We start from the raw sequence: 14,460 nt of genomic DNA on the forward strand, positions 1-14,460 counted from the left end.
TAGTGTCAATGAATATGATGCATTCTTTGTGTACAAACCTCTGTCCTGTATGGCAGTGAAGAGTGACATTACCCACATGAATCTGACCGACGTATATGTATGTATGTGTGCATATGTGTATATATATGTACATGTATATGTGTATGTATATATGTATATGTGTATGTGTGTGTGTACATATATGTACTGTCAATGAATATGATGCATCTCTTTGTGTATGAACCTCTGTCCTGCATGGCAGTGAACAGTGACATTACCCATATGAATCCGACCTCTATACATTTATAGCTGTTAATGAATATGATGTATTTCTTTGTGTATGAACCTCTGTCATGCGTGGCAGTGAGAAGTGATACCACCCTCAGTGTCAAGACCTGACTGAATTACTCAGAATAGGCAAACTGTACTACAAGCTTTGTCAATAAATTTGTTAAACTAAAAACTAACTCACTTGATTGATATACACCTACACAACACCTTACCGGAGGTTCATGAAATGCTTACCTAAACTTTATGTAAATATTCTCTATTACATTCAACATAACTAAAGTGTAAGAGATAAATTTATTTTTCCCGTTTTCATATAGAAATAAAGTAAACACACACTATACAAACAATACCTCACTAGTTGGGAATCGAACCCTCTGCGTGTGAACACGGATTGCTACCAGCCTACCACCTCACCCAAGAACAAAAGCAATCCTTGGTTTTGATTCATTTCGCACAAAGCCTGTTCATTTTTTTTAAGCACCATGAACCTCCATCGGGGATTGCCCGTGCCAACTATGTGGTCGTAGTAGCAATTTACCAAATCTAGCTCGGAACACAAGGCTACATAATTATATATCTCATCAGTCCACATAGCACGCGGACTTCCATATTTCAGGCTTTGTGTGAAATAAAATAAAGCCTAAGATTGCTTTTTGTTGTTCTTGTGGCGAGGTGGTAGCGATCCCTGCTCACATGCAGAGGTCCAGGGTTTGCTTCCCGACTAGTGAGGTATTGTTTGTTTCTGGGGAAGTCGGGTTGCTGATCTGACTTTCTGCCTCATTTACACACATTTGCAGGGTCTCAATTGTTTCTCGTATTATTGACAACACAACATTCATATATCGTTTCTCACTATTGATCTTTTTTTTTTCATTTTTGTATTTCTTTGTGGTTATTATTATTATTACTAGTGTTGTTATTGTTATTATTATTATATTTGTATTTTTTATTATAAATTTTATTTACTATGAACTAATTATTATTATTATTATTACTACATTTTTGCCCCCAGGCCCCGATGTGGGTCAGTGACCTGTGCCCGGGTGGGTTAATGCCCGTAAAAAAAAAAGGGCAACTTAATGTTAAAGAGTTGTATAGCAAAATCAATAGCAAAGGAGAAACAGTCAATCTGAATTGTAAAGAGAACGTTTACCTGCATGTGAGAGGTTTGAATGATATATCTTACAATCTCACACTACATAAATGAAGAACTTCAAGATTCTATATTAACCTACAGGCGACCTCACTTGGAATATTGTGTACAGGCGTGGACGCCGTATCACAGAGGCGAGATAGATAGTACTGAGCTGCCCTCTGCTCTGGCTTTAAACCTGCCCTGTTGCCTTTAGAGTTCTCTTGTTTTCCTTTTCAGTTCACTTCGGTGTTTGTTGGTATTTATGTGCTATCTCTATGTACACTGCATTTTGCTATGAATAACAGATTTTATACACCCAGTCAGTCCTTTAGAAACACATTTGACAAATAAAATAAAATTTTCTTTGGGGCGGTAATAGAATGTCTTTAAGGATAGCCAAGCTTGATTTTATTTATTTTTTATTTCAACTAGTATTTCCTTATACAGGGTACTGTACTTTCTTTTCCTGTTCTCACCGACGACCATATCTCTTTGTGCTATGACTGTGTACACTGTATCTCCCGGTGTATGGTGTATTATAGGCACAGTCTCAGTCCATGAGAAAGCACACAAACAAAATAAAATTTTAAGTCTGTGGCACCTGTAACACGACTTGGTTTCGTCTTTCTCATACCTGTTCTTATTAAATCTTACTAAAAATAAAATTCTACATAATTTACAGCAAACTATAAATTTGCATTAATCATTCATACTTCAAAACCCTTTATACTAATGAAAATTCTTTCAAAATTAAGGGGGCTGCCTATATGATGGTGTGTAAAATACAGTATATTCATTTATCCAGATATGTGGATCGCTTAAAGAAAGAATCTTTTTCGGGTTTTAATATTATAATATAAATTAATTCACAAATCTGTTTTTAACTTTAAATTCAACAGTACTAATACATATCAAAACTCAAATAGGGGGTAACTACAGTATAGGTTGAACCCCTCTAATTCAGCAACCTGTGGTCCAGTTCATTTGTGTTTGGCTGTCTTGGCTAGTTCACGAAACAGATGCTTACACTAATATTCCTTCCAAGCAAATTTTATTAAAATCATATTTCATTAATTACTTTTCTCAATGCAAATCCACAAGATAATATTATACTATATTTATTACTCTGTGCTATATTTCATGTACAGGTACATAATTGATAAAATTAGCAATTTTTCACCAGACTTCAACTTCTACAGTTTGGAAATTTCTGTCGCATCACCTGTCACTCAGGTCCCAAGGATGGCGGACTAGAGGGGTGTGACCAGTATCTTAACCTCACATTCCATCACATAAAAATTACAGATACAAATAAACACATATACAAATACATATACTGTATGTAACATAAGTTCCATTTTGCACAATTAGTTTACTAAATACAGTACACCCTCAAATAGTAAAATTATATGAGCATATGTTCACTAAACATGTACTGTACAGTACATGTAGTTAATTTAATGCTCCACTGATATTGTATTGAAATACTGCACATTACTGCATAGTACTGTACAGTATAGTCTGCATTTACGCGGATTTTATTTACGCGTTTGGTCATTTACGCGGCACCTTGCCAGAATGAAAATTTTGAATTACGCGGGAAGCGGCGCGGGCATTGTGCGCATTAGGTCGCTCTTACGTTATCGCTGACGTCATATGACGTATCGGACTGTGATTGGGCCACGCACCCTTACCACCCACGCATCCCTCCGCCGCTAGCTGTGATTGGTCTAATGTAACATGACGTGCCCTGCCACCACTGGTTGAAGTCACTGACCTAGCCGGGCATGTCTCAATTGTTCTCAGACTGCATATACAGTTCTCTCGTGCCCGCTATTCCCCTCACAATGGCTGAGGCTGGAACCCCACCACCCGAGAAAAACCTTGAATTACCTGGACCAAGCCATGGTTATGTGAAGGAAATCATCGAGTTGGGGGAGAAAATCAAGCTCGTCCTTGACAAAGACCCAGTCAATCATCGGTATGAAGTGTCTAATAACCTTCTGTTGAAAATTATGGAGCCGTATGTCCAGATCTATCACGACAACATCAATGCTAGTCGTCAACGTAGTATTAAGGACTTCTTCGCCCGCAACCACAGCCAGCCCAAGTCAGTGATAGTGACAGTGAGGATATGGACTTTGAGGGGTTTGTCAGGGAGGCCCTGCAAACCTCTGCGAGTAGTGAAAGTGATTCACCGGAGGGCCACAAATCTGCCCTCTGCCTCGGAACCAGCCGTCATCCACGTGTGTCAACCCATCTCTTCTACTAACGTAAGTGTTAAACACCTTTAGATTTGTAGTTTTTTATTTAGATATTATGTGTGTATCAATACCATCATAAAATTATGATGTTATTTTTACTACAAGGTACGTATTGTGTTGGAAAATTGGAGTTTGGGAGTCGGCCCAGTCTCTATTTCAATTAATCCCATATGTTCTGTTATTTCATGTTTTACGCGGACCTCCACTGGTGCAATTGACCACGTAAATGCAGACTATACTGTATATAATTTCCAAATATTTATTATCTACAAATATATTTCCTCTTGAGTTTTTTGCCAAAACCTGTACAGGTACAGTAATTTATCTAAAATGATAAAGGCTTCTACTATCAATATCATCACTAGGTTGACAAAATATAAAGAAATGTAAGTTATGTAACTATCATTTGTAGTCTATACCAGAAATGAATGTTGGAAAAAAAATCACAGAAAAGTAGTCACAATGTATATACTGTATATATTTTTTTTATGGGGAATAGCCCACCCGGACACAGGTCATCGACCCCCTATGGGGCCTATGGAAAAAAAATAAATATAGAAAAGAAAGATCATATTAATCTACACCACAAAGATGGCAGAAAACTAGTTTTTTGAAGTGAGACATTGTATGAGTATGGAAACACAGAAGTATATATAAATTAATTTAATTAAGGGTTATTGTACTGTACAGTACAATAAGTTTATTTTGCTTACTTATCTGATCTATCCAAATTTTTTTCAGACTCGCCTTCGAAGTCAAGATAAAGAGTCCCTCTTTAACTGTAAAATAACCTAACCTAATAACTGCCTTAAAATGCTTTTGGTTTTATTAATTTACTTGTTAATGATACTGTATATTGAACAGTACTGTATAAATAAAATGTGACTTTATTCCCAGCCAAAAATTTTTTTTTCTGTGACTTTATTTCTGTTCACCCTAAATACAACTTTAAAGTTATCCTTAAAACTCATGAATGTAATTAAAGAAATTACAAATGCTGTGATCTTGAGAAGAGAGAGTTAATGGTGTATAATAGTGACATAAATAAGCCAGTTGACATTAGTCCACCACTATACTATGAAGTAATCTTCACTAAAACATAAGAAATTTAAATAGTATTACATTTTTCTATACCAATATATTTTGTCTTTAATAATCTTTGATTAATCATATAACTGCACAACTATATAATGTAAATATTAAAAGGAGCCATCCTAAAATTGTTTTATAACGGAGACTAAATGAGTGACTAATGTTATATAATCAGCTTAATCTACAAGCTAATGCCAATACAGGTACAGTACTTAGAAAACACCTTATGAAATATTGTAGTGGCTGGGTGCTAAATAATCACTTACACTTAAAAAAGGTCTTTCAGACACAACTTTTTAAAGCAGTTCTCTTTAACTATGCCATATGTCTACTGTACATTCCCTAATTTCTTTGTTATGTACATAACCTGGCATCATTAGGGTCATTTACCATACAGATTACTATTAGCTTCATTCATAAACTAAGGACCTTTTGAGAGCTGCAAGTTATATGAAGCCAAACAGACACTGGAAGGAGGTGGAAAATTAAGCTCCATAAATGAAAGTGTTGGCAAATGATCATGCTCCTCTTTGCAGGATTTAATTGTTTAACATATTTCCCAGAAAGGCCATCAAAGCAGTACTGTGCAGCCCAGTTAAATCAGTTTAATGGCCTTAGTGATCATCTTTTAGATATAACCTTATGAGCTTTAGCTCTTGATTTAAGATTCAGTATTTAAGCCTTTTGATTAGTGATCTGCAAAATAAATACAATACAATATACTGTACCAGTTACCTGCATTAACCAGAGGGAGGGAGCAGTAGTAGCCATATTATCTTTCTTTATGCTTCCAAGCTGAGCAATACTGTACAGTGTGATTACATTTAGGCTTAAATTGGTCATTTTAGTCTTTGAAAATGTCAAAACTTGGAACAGTACAAGACTAACCCAGTCGACAAAGCCAGAGGCCCTTTGAAGTGTATGAATATCTTGGGAGTCTTCTGCCCGAATCTACAACAGGAAGAAAAATGAATTTCATCAGTGCCAACACAAAATCTACCTCTATACAGTCCCCAATTGAATACAGGAATTTAAGATGAGGCTTTAGCAGTGTGGTGGCAAATAATTTCTCAAAAGAAAGATCTAGAGAGATACCTTAAGACCCCAAAAGAAAGATCAGTACCAAATGCCACTGTCTGGTGGTCTAGTTAAGGCACACTTTTAGAGCTTCTTATAATGAGAACAGTATTTTATTTAGTTTTTATTTAATCCCGGGTTATGACTGAAGCAAAGCAGTGATGTGGTGTACAGTGCACAGGTGGCACTAAACACACCTGTTTTTAATGACATAAACGTTCTCTGATAGATCCTTTTTAGGGATCTGGTTATGGCTGGAAGCATTAGTTAACTATTTAGCACCTAGCTGTAATTTGAATCTCATAGATCTAGCTCGTTGCTTAACATGTCATTCAAAAGGTTATGGAGTTAAAAAAAATATCTAACAATTAACACTGATATACACTGTACCAGTAATATAAAATACTAGTTCCTTGTAACAAATATCCAAGTAAATTCGACAAATTGGCTCTGTTGTCCATGGAAGTACAACCATGGGAGAAGTAACAAGATCCTTTCTCCCAGTGCTGGCACTCTGGCCACAGTTTACCTCTCACACTGTTTATCATATACAGTACAGTATCTTCAAACTCTCATGTATCCTTTCAACAACTGAGTTTTGCATTAAAACATCTTTCCGGAGCTGCTCTGTTCACTTCTTTGTCCCCTATTAGAGGTTAAATGTTAAAAATTAAGAATAAAAATCCGGAAAGTTAAAAATATTGGCAAACTAGCACAATAAATACCGGTACATAATGTAGTTAAAAAAACATCCCATTCATTAGTAAAGAATGAGGGAACTACAGCTACAAAAGAACTTTATTTACATTAGTAATTATATTAATAAATTAATACTGCATATACTTAACATTTTTACAATGCAAAATCATTGGTGAATCAACTAGCAAGTATAATTGAAATTACAGTAGTTAATTAAAAATGCATATCGACAAATTAACTATAGTAGCCGACAGCTCAAAAGATGTTCAGTAGACGCGATTGTATCTTTTACCAAATTCAAAATAAGATAATTGTAAATTTAAGCATTTATTTTATATGTCATTAATGCAGTTCATCCCATAAGCATCGTGACAAAACTTTTGGAAGAATCAGTAAGTTACAAATACTACTTAACCCTTTCACAAATAAGTACATACATACACTGTACTGCTTCCTTATTACTGTACAGTAAACCCTTGTTATTCACAGGGGGTAGGTTCCGAGGAATGGAGCAAATAGACAAAACTGTAAATATCAACTTACACTTCCTTAGTGCACTACTGTATGCTTATACCAAACAACTGACCAGCTGCAGCAGCGCTCATCCCCTCTTTTAACTTATCTAATACTTCAACTTTCTTTGTCAGGGTCATCACTGACTTCTGCCTTTTACATTTCACTCCACTAGCATCACTAGCACTGACACAAGGCAGACTATTAGGGCACAATTCACATAGAAACACTAAAATTTTGAGAGTACAACACAAGATGCTGTGTGGGGTGACTTCTTGTGCTGTGGGAAAAGGCTTGCAGGCTAGCCACTATCTGCTTACAATGAATCGTTGAAATTGCGAATCACAAACCCGTGAAAGGCAAGGGTCTACTGTACTTAAAAAAATTGAGCAACATGAAAACAAACACCTTTTCCAAATTATAATTCACATGGAATTAATATGAATGTTGCACGAGGTTCAGATGTTTTTGGCCATTCAAATAAATTCAGGCAAACATTCTCTTACCACTCATAGAACTCAAGTTACTGCAACAGCTCTCTCACTTACCAGGAAGAACACAAATATTAACCAAGAGTGAAATACAAGTTGATTACAATAAATTCTGGTAAAAATTATGGTGCTGTTAATTGGAATTTCCTATTTTATTTTGCAGGTTCACCACTGTCTCTGGCTACACATGGAAAGACAGCCTATGGGTTACCACATGGTCACACATTGTATAGCATCATCTTTTTTTACATTGAGTAGCGCTTTGAGGTCGCACTTGCTGGGGATAGTAGCTATCACAATAATATCACCTACTACATGCACCAATAAGTTTAGTTACTGTTTGCTTCATGTAAAGATACTTTACCCTTTCACATATGTAATTACACTTACAGTATTATGTTTAAATATTTTTTTTATTTTCATTATTTTTCACTTTGCAGCCTTTCACTACAATTCCAACATCATAACATACTAACTGTGATTAGGTATTGTTTATTATTTTATATATAAAATACCTTTTCATATTGTCGCTTAGAGAAGTGTTGTATACAAATTTACAGAAGCACTTTAAAATTGAGTGTGATGTAAGATTGTAAAAATAGTAATTTTTCATATAAATACTGGAGAAATGAACAACAGCATTTATGTATCAATACAAAGTATGGGCTTATAAATTATAGAAAAAATAGTTTGACCCATTTTTTACATCATGACTTGTCTATGGGAATCTTCTTCACTTACCTGCAGTGTGTCATTTTGAGAGCAATGTAACCTTTATTTTCTATTTATACTGTGTTTTTATTCTCAAAACAATTGATGAATTAACTTTAATAAGGCTGAAGATATTACCAAAATGTTTTTATATGCTTACCCTGATGGGAACAGTGAATATATACTTTCTTATTTGTTCAGGGACTTATACCTTCTGTTACACAAAATAAACATGGTGATTCTATTCATATTTTAGTCAGACTAAATTGGCTTATATTTTGTAACAATATTTCTACATCATGTGAGGAGCTGCTAATACAAGTAATACAGGACTTGACATATGATAGTACAGTACTCACTGCAAAGCCGTATAAAGTATTCCAAACATCATAATTTACTTTCTATGAATTCCTCCTCAACTTGCTACAGTAAACAGCTATTGAACTAATGACTGATAAACTTATTTTCTTAATAATACACTTCTCTTTACAATGCATAGCAAAAAATCTCAGTACAGTTTTGTATTGTGGGATGACAAATGCCATTACCCCTCTGATCCATTATATAAAGTTATCACGTGAGAAATCTACAACCCGTAATAGTTCTACTTCATTTTCCAAAGATTTATAAAAGAGAATAAATTTAGTTACCTATCACAATAATAATTCCCTTTACAATATCAACAAGAATATCTCTACATCATATTACAGTACATACAGTATAAGATAAGTTAAAAATGCATCCATCTGTACACATGCTACAGTACATTCTTGGTTATGGTGTGATAGTAAAGTAAAAATCATCATAATATTTGAGGAAGAGAACATTATGACAGTTGTGAATCTGTGGTGGATTATTTGTTTAAAACATGCATGACACACAATGCTTCATCGAAAACTTACACTAAAAATCCATTGTTGGGTTTATCAGCTTAGTTTAAATGCTGCCAACCTTCCTAAGTGTAAAAACAAAATTAATTAAAAACAAAATATTTTATACTGTATTATGAAAAAGTTAAATATTTTAAATATGTTTCTAAATATTTATAGCAGTGATCATCAAACTCGCTTTGTAATGGTGATACGGTATTACATTATTTTTACTGTTTAGTTTCTATTGCAATTACATGCACACAATTAATAAAAAATAAAAAAAAATGATCTATGACCTAAAAAAGCATCAGACACCTAAAATTAATACTACTGTATTTGTGTTCAGTATACACTCCTCGCCATTGCATTATGCGCGAGGTGGCCGACGGGAAGTGATCTTTGCTGAAGTGTCTCACACCCCAACACACCAGTCAGCTGGGGCTGAGGCAGGTGTTGTATGTCTGGCAGCGAAGGGAGACTCGAGGACAAGTCAGCCAGCAATCAAAACATTCACCAGTTGCCCGCGTAAAGTTTGTGAATAAAGAGTTATGAGTTGCACCCCCCCAACATTACCCCTATTTATTGCCACAACGCCCATTGTTTCTTTGCTTTTTTTACCACAATGGGCAAGAGGAAAGATTTAACAAAAGTGCAGATAGCGTCAATTATCAGTCTGTATAAGGGCAAGAAACCTGTAAAGGAAATATCAAGATCAGTTCAAATTTGGATTAAACGATTTCGAGATGACAGCGGGTTGGCAATACCAAAGCAGAGCGGACGGCCAGGGAAGGCAAGAAAAACTTCCCAACGCACGTTAACTGTTCTTAAGAGGCAACTTGATGCTAGTCCATGTCTGTCAGCACGGGATTTGAAAGAAAAAACCCTGTACTTCTAGGTGATGTTTCTGTAGGACCGTTCACCGCTGCATCCATGACGACCTGCAGTTTCGCAGCCACCGCGCATGCAAGAAGCCACTCCTCACCCTTGTCCAGAGGCAGCGTAGGGTCGCTTTTGCCAAGGCTAACGCTCAGTGGGATACAACCAAGTGGCAGCAAGTGCTGTGGAGTGACGAGGCAATGTTTTCTTTTACTGGAAATCGTACTTTTAATGTGTACAGGCCCCCCGGGGAGTGATTCGCTTGATCCCAAGTTCACTTTTAGTACAGTTAAGCATCCCGAGTCACTAATGGTGTGGGGTTGCTTCTTGTACTTTGGAACTGGTGATCTTGCTTTGTGATTATTTGCCAGGGTCTTTTGAAGAATGCCGCGCTGATGTGTTTCTGCAGGATGGTACCCCATGTCACAATAGCAAAATCTGTAATACAATGGCTTGTTGACTGTCAGGTGGACTTCATAAGTGATTGGCCAAGCAATTTACCCGACCTTAATCCGATAGAAAATAAGTGGAGCATTATCAGGAGTCGTCTACAAGGTAAGGACACAAATACTGTCCCCAAGCTGGAGGCAGCCATTCGTGAGGAGTGGAATAATTTAGACCCACAAATAATCCACAACTTGGCAGAGTCAGTTTCTTCACGCTTGCAGGAGTATATCAAGAGAAAAGGGAGGCTTATAGACTACCGGAAGTTTGTTAACTTCTCAGATTATTTTTTTATTAATATATCATCTTGTTGTTTATGTCCATCATGACTCTCAGCATCATGCAATGATGAGGAGAGTAGTTGTTCCCTATTACTTGTGTACTGTACAGTGTGTAGTTTTATGTAGTTCACTAGTGTAGTGCAGTGTAGTGTACAGTATAGTCAACCCTCGCTTTACGAGGTCCCACTTTACGCGCTTCCACGTTTACGCGGTACCCTGCCGAACACGGAATGCTCACTTTCCACGGTGTGTGTACCCTTTTACGCGGAGAGCAGCGCGAGCAGGGTGCGCACAAGGTCGCCCAGTCATCAAAACATTACCAAGTTCTTCACCCGCCACCCACCACAGCCGGCCCAAGTCAGTGATAGTGATAATGATAGTGAGGATATGGACTTATATGGACTTTGAGGGGTTTGACAAAGAGGCCCTGCAAGCCTCTGTGGTGGATAGTGATACAATTGATACAAGTGAGGGCCAATAATCTGCCCTCTGCCTCGGAACCAACCCCCCATCACCGTGTGCCCAGCCATCTTTTCTACTAATGTAAGTGTTAAAAAACCTAATATTATTGATATTTCTCTTAATTATTAATTGTGTGGGTATACCACCATAAAATTAAGAAGTTATTTTTACTACAACGTAGGTATTGTGTCTGAAAAAGTGGAGTTTGGGGGGGTTGGCCGGGTCTCTATTTCAATTACAGTCAACCCTCGCTTTACGCAGTCCCACTTTACGCGTTTCCACGTTTACGCGTTACCCTGCCGAAACCAGAATGCTCGCTTTCCGCGGTGTGTGTACCCCTTTACGCGGAGAGCGGTCCTCTCGCGCCGCGCCATTTTTGGATCCAAACCTCCCGCCATCCGCCATGTTGTGTAAGCGGCGCGAGTAGGTTGCGCAGTGTATGTCTTTGTTGCGTTATCGGTGACATCATATGATGTAGTGGACTGTGATTGGGCAAAGCATCCTTACCTCCCTCCCTGCTAGCTGTGATTGGTTTAATGTAGTACTATGACGTGCCCCGCAGTGGGAGCGTTCAAGCCCCTCGACCTACCGCGTCAGTTACACCCCTCCAGAGTACACCGTGTATATTGGTAACCATTGTTCCATAAGAATGGCTTCCACCAGACCACCACCACCACCACAAAGAAACCTTGCATTACCTGGACCCAGCCGCCCTAAGCCAAAGAAGACACGACGTTCCTTAAGCTACGAAATTAAATATAAGATCATAGTAAGTGATAGTAACAGAGGCAGAGACAGTGATGATGACTTTGAGGGATTTGTCAGGGAGGCACTAGTAAGTGTGGATGACACCAATGAAGACTCACCTGAGGGCCAGTAGTCTGCCCTCTGCCTCGGAACCAGCCTCCATTCCCCTACGCCGACCCATCTCTTCTACTAACGTAAGTGTTAACCCCAACCTTGTTTTTTTCTAACCTAACCTTCAGTTTATTCTCCTCTTATTGACTGTTCCCTTCTATATTATGTGTGGGTGCATACCATCATAAAGTTAAGATGTTATTTTTAGTAAAACGTATGTATTGTGTCGGGAAAAAGAGGAGTTTGGGGGTCGGCCCGGTCTCTATTTCAATTAATCCCATATGTTATGTTGTTCACTTTACGCGGGCCGCCGTGGGTTGAATTAACCGCGTAAAGTGAGGGTTCACTGTAATCCCATATTTGATGTTGTTCACTTTACACGTTTCTCACTTTATGCGGGCCGCCGTGGGTTCAATTGACCGCGTAAAGTGAGGGTTCACTGTACACAAGTAACTCAAATACTATTCAGGGTTGTATTAACTACATATAGTCTCATTCATGGGTTTCAATAAATACTGTACAGTACAGTACTGCATTTTGAACTTTCCTTGTGTCTTGTAGAATTATTAAGTTCCTAGTTATCGATCTAAATTTGTTGTGTTTCTTTCTTGTTTGCAATTCAAAATAAGTACAGTACATAAAATAAATTTACAATACTTATGTATCTACTGTACAGTATTTAAAATGTAAGTAAATTCAGAATCAGTCAATCAACGAAAATGGTCAGAAGAAATGCAAAGTTCATTTTTTGTTTACATTTCTAATAACATTTTGTGAAATTATTTTAAATTTGTGGAATTTTCAAGCAATGTATAAAAAAATTAATGACATGCATACAGTATTTCTAAAAGCATTATTTCCAAGACAAGAATTAGACAAGACAATTTGATGTAAAACTTTGCCCAAGTGGGAGGGTGAAGCGGAGGTTGGGTATAATATGACCACAATGTTCTTCAAACTTCTGGGCTGAGAACACTGAAAAGTAAAAATAGATAACTGGCCATTTTGAGCAATGTGATCACTCAGATTTAGTGATGCATCAACTGTCACCATCAACCATTCTTCCTACAAATATTCTTATGTCTATCACAAACGCTTGTCATTAATTGCACTCTGGGCATTAGCAATACAGTACAGTATACAAACAGCAACAAAGTTACATACAGAAATTTCTCTAATCATATTTGAATTATTGCTGACAAGCATACAGAAATTCTTCTCAACACATATACTGTATTAATGGAAGGAACAATTGGCATAGTAAAAATGAGAAGCATAATTAATGTAAATTTATACAATAAATAAAAACGACTTCCCATATAACATTAAATTTAATATATAGTAGAAGTCCAAAAATCCTGACTGCTTGGGGATTGGGTCGGTCCGGATTTTCTGATTTTCCGGATTCTCAATCAGTACTTTTAAAATTCAAATTTAAGGAGGAATAAAGAAGAGATGAACAGGTACATTTTGACAGTTTATTCATTAGCAAATATAGCATGCTTCATTTATCAAAACGAGCAGTTTTAAAGAAAAAGCTGTGAATTTTAGAATTTTATTCTTTGCCTTTTTTATATCATAAATTGTAGACTTTCCAATGTCGTATGTTTCCATTAGAACAGTATTGCTCACACCGCGTTCTAGTTTCTTAATTATTTCAAGTTTGTCACTCAATTTCAACGTGTTCTTCTTTCTCTTCACACAACGAAGTTTATCTACTTTAGGAGCCATTATTATGGGCTTGTACAGTACTCTGTAAATGGAAAGGGTAGGACTCAAAATTACATACAGTACGTTGTCACAGTTTGATTGCTCGTTTTAAAGTGGCGACAGCGTGGTCGCTTGTTGTCGCTGTGGCGCTCACGACTGCCCACATACACACAAAAGCCAGCTAAAAAAAAAAAAAAGTTTTCGAAAAGTCCGGATTCTCAGGTGGTCCGGATTTCTGGCATCCGGATTTTTGGACTTTTACTGTATATGGTACTATATATGCATTACTTAATACTGTATGTCAAAAGACAATTAATTACAATAAAACCATTAAAAAAATCAATCAGATTTATACTAATACAGTACATATCAGATTTCATAAAAACTTGTGGTTTATACAGGGACCCTTGTTATATTGAAAGAAGCATGCCTCTGTGTTTTATATATACAGTGGTCCCTCGGTTAACGAACACAATTCGTTCCAGAGTCGTTCATTAACCGAAAATTTTGTTAACCAAATCCATTGTTTCAATGGGATATTGGGTAATTGGTTCCAGCTCACAGAAAAGTACATACAAAGTAAAAAAAAAATGCAGTAAAAAACACTTACTTTGAGGTGTGTATGTAAAAGGTTCCTGGTTGATGATAATGATGGTGGGAATTAGAAGTGGAGGTGAAGGAGAAGGGAGAAGAGAAGGAAGTGTG

Source organism: Homarus americanus, unplaced genomic scaffold (genome assembly GCF_018991925.1).
Source record: "Homarus americanus isolate GMGI-L3 unplaced genomic scaffold, GMGI_Hamer_2.0 scaffold54443, whole genome shotgun sequence".
Lineage (NCBI taxonomy): Eukaryota > Metazoa > Arthropoda > Malacostraca > Decapoda > Nephropidae > Homarus > Homarus americanus.